The following is a 4,001-nucleotide window of genomic DNA, read 5'->3' on the forward strand; positions in this document are numbered from 1 at the left end:
CCTTTTATGGGCAGATAGCCCTTCGATGCTCTAGAGCTATCAAATCTTTGACTAGGCTCTCTAACCTTAAAAAATCCTGTTTTTGGACAAAACTAATCTTTGGTGGAGGATAAGAGAACCTTTGAGGAGAGGGTAAAAGGGGAGGAGAAGAGGGAGAAGGAACTCTGGCCGCCACTTGAGCATACGATCTAAACGATGCGTGTGGCTCATGGCGACCAGAGGGGGGCTTGGGGCTACAAAGTTTGGGCAGAAGAGAGGTTAAAGGAATTGGGGGTGAGGTTGTAGGAGAGGGAGGGGAACAAGGGGAGGAAAATAGGGAAGGAGAGAGGAAAGGGCTGGGGTAAGCCTGTTGAGAGACTTGACAATGAGGTTGAGACACTGCTGTTCTTCCTCCTAGTGCCCCTGAGATGGGCCTTTGTGCATTTGAAATTGAGGCATACCTTGTGCCTAAAAGATCTCATGCACATAAATGGGTGGAAAAAGCTACACCCTTGCTTGGAACAGCCCTTCTCATTGAATTTGAGAAGGCCAAACTCTCTAAGTTTGGGACACCATTCTGGGTGAGTCAGTTTACACCCTTTCCCTGCCTTTTTGCATCTCTGTCGTTTATGGACATCGCAAATTTCAAGAGCATCAAGAGCATCAAGAGTAGAGATACTATGCTCTCTTTGACTACAGGGGGCGTTAAAATCAAATCAAGAGTGTCAGTGCCTGTGTCCCTTTTGCCTACACTTGACTGGTTCATCCCACAGTCAAGCAGTGGCTGGGTGTGACCAACCCAAGCTATTAAAGCTTCCATAATGAAAGGCTTATTGATAGAGGACGGAGTTTTCCCATCCAAAATCAGCTCAAGACAGTTCCTAGCCCCTTCCAAAAGTCCCTTCAACAAAGCTTCCATGATTATTGAAAGCAAGGGTATTTAAGGGATCCTAATTGAAAATACTTGAGACCTGAACAAAATATGGAAAAATATTCTGGAGGCTTCCTTCAGTTTCAAGAGAAAAACCGTTAGAAATGAGCGAGAGGAAAATAAATGATGAAAAAGTAGAAGTAGAAGAAGAAGAATTGGGATAAAAAATATTAACAGACGAAAAAAGTGAAATACGACATGAACATGAAAATAAAAGATATAAGACTAAACTACTAGAGATAGCTAGAGATAGGAAGAAATGAAAGCTAAAGAACAGAAGTGTCTTACCTAAAGCAGCCAGGCGACCACTTACACAACACAGCACACTCAGACCGGCCATTTGAAAAGATCAGGAACAACAAAATGTTGCGGCTGCTCTCAACAAAAGACGGGACTGAACTGAACAATTGTAAGTTTAGGCCGATATCTGTTCGAACCAAGGTCCTAAAATACAGGCATGGGCACCTCAGAAAGTAAACAAACCGAGGAGGGAGGGTTACGTTATAGCGGATAGAAAAAAGGGATGAGCACAGAGAAAAAAATAATCACTCTAGAAAGGGTGTTGCAAAGAGTTCTTCTAACTGTTTGTTCTTTATTTTGAGACCTTTGATACATTTTTCCTGCCCTTCTCTATCTACTCACGCCATCCATGCTGGCCTGAGCGCAGATTGAGTGCCAACTCCTGCCACCCCACGCCATGGCATGCCACCCTGGTCACGCATTTTGCGTGCGTTCTCAAGGACGTCTTGATAAAGTGCTCCTCAAATACTTGGTAAAATTCTGAGTTTGCATAGTGTTGTGAACTTACAGCAGGCTGTTGATCAAAACTTTGGCATCCACACTCAGACACTGCGATGCCGTGAGTTGAAAGAAGGCTCTCTGCAGGGATCTTGATGAAAAAGTCTGACTCCTTAGGGAAGGCACTGCCAGAATTTGGTGATCTAAGTGAGGTTGATTCCCCTACCAAATCAATGGACATATGTCAAAGGGTCAAATGAGTGGATCTTATGCCAGAGCTCTTTGTTGAACCAATGGTGTCCCTAAGTTGAAGAAAGATTTCCCTTGCTTAGTCATAGTCATTAACTTCAAATGCGAGGATAGCAAAACTGAGACATTGAACACCTATGTCCTGGCAGACTTCCTTTTTACCATCATTGGGTTGAATAAAGAGAAGCTAAAGGGTCTAGTTGGACTTGGACAAGGCAAAGGGGTTGTAAGGGCTTATACTAGAACGCCCATCTTGGCCAAGGAACGCTTTGGAGACCAGCTCTCCTTGCAGCAACACAAGGTGGGCTCAAGTTGGTCCTATATCAAGTTTTCAAGTGGGAAACTTTTTGTCGCCATTAAGATTCCTGAATGTTATAGATGATATATCTGATGTTGAGCTTTACCAAGCCATCAAAGCTTTCTGCAAGGTTTCCTCGCCAATAGTGAGAGATGTCTTTGATGATAGTCATGGGATTGACAAGAGGGCTAGTCAGAGAAGCGACACTCACGAGATTTCTGAGAGTTTTTTTGGCTCCCTTGGGGTTGCCTGGTGTGTGCAATGGGGATCAGCTTTGAATACATTTAGTTACGTGATTCTCAAAATCAAGTTCTGATTTCAGGGAGCCAGTGAGTTGATGACTTGTTTGTCTGCTTTGGGTGAAACTGTGTAACACAAGAAAGGTTGATCAGCCCAACACCCTGCTGCCCAACTACCAAAATGTGTTCAAAGCAAAGTCTGAATCTTTTTGGTTGGAGTGACTTTTCTCTGGCAAGCCCTCTAGGATTGACCAATGGAAATTGGAGAGTTCAAGTGCTACCAACTACCACTGTTCCAGATTTCATAAGGGTTTGGACTCGTCTCATCAGGATTCTACATAAATCGCAAGCATAAAAATGCTTCATATGCCAGGAAGAGGGTCACTTCAGGGTGAATTGCCCAACAAAATATACAACATTGGAGGACGTGAATTTGATACTAGAAAGTTGTAGCTCAGAGGTTAATGAAGTGTTGGATGGTGAACTGGCTGCCTCAATCGAGCAATCAGTTCCCTTGAGGATTAATTAGATGGGGGCAAGGACCATATAATTGCTCCAAATCTGCTTAAAAAGGGCAAACTCGTGTGGCTGTCACAACTAGTTAGCCTAGAATTCGGGGGTAAAAAAGCACCGTGGGGGACCCAGTGTCCTGGGAGGAAAATTACTAAAAATCTCGGAAACAAGTGGTACTTCAAGTCATTAAATGATAACAAGGAGCAAATTGACCCATAGAATCCAATTTACGAACTGTGCTCCGAGTCTTGGGTATATTTCATCAAGAGAAGACATCTCGGACCACTTTGGCATTCAGATCTCTTTTGCTGTGGCCCAAAGAACAAACAGTGAGAAGAAACCTTTCCAAACTTGGCTTCATTTAAGGAGGAGTTTTTCTCTCTGTGCTCAAGCTTGAGTTCAAGAACTCGGAGATTTCCCACGCCCCAGGGACAAGAAAGCTCTCCTACGTTTCTTGGGGACCCTTAACTTCTTTTGCCGTTTTTGCCCAAGATTGCTGGAATCCCCCTCCCCCTCCACCATGAGTCCCCCCCACTTGATGCCCAAGTGTGAGACTGCTTTCAACACTGCTAAGGAGTCACTTGCCAATGCCACCATGCTCCACCATCCACTACCCAATGCTGCCATATCACTCACAACTGATGTGAGTGACAAGGCAATAGGAGCTGAGTTGATTCAACAGCAGGTGGAAGCCCATCTCAGTCTTTTCCCGCAGACTCAACAAAACCCAACAGAGACACAACGCTTTTGACAAGGAGCTCCTTTCCATTCACGGTTCCCATCTGTTTCCCTCAACGGCAAACTCCCACTGTAGTTTTCAGCCAGTCAATCTCCCCCACAATGAACTCCCCCAACAACAAACTCCCCAAGGAGCGAACTCCCTCACAGTGTACTCCCTCACAATGAAATCCCCCAACATGAAACTCCCCAAGGAGTAAACTCCTCCACAATGAACTCCCCCACAATGAACTCCTCCAACATAAAACTCCCCAAGGAGTGAACTTCTCCACAGTGAACTCCCCCACAGTGAACTCCCCCACAGTGAACTCCCCCA

Source organism: Tigriopus californicus, chromosome 5 (genome assembly GCF_007210705.1).
Source record: "Tigriopus californicus strain San Diego chromosome 5, Tcal_SD_v2.1, whole genome shotgun sequence".
In the NCBI taxonomy this organism is placed as follows: Eukaryota; Metazoa; Arthropoda; class Copepoda; order Harpacticoida; family Harpacticidae; genus Tigriopus; species Tigriopus californicus.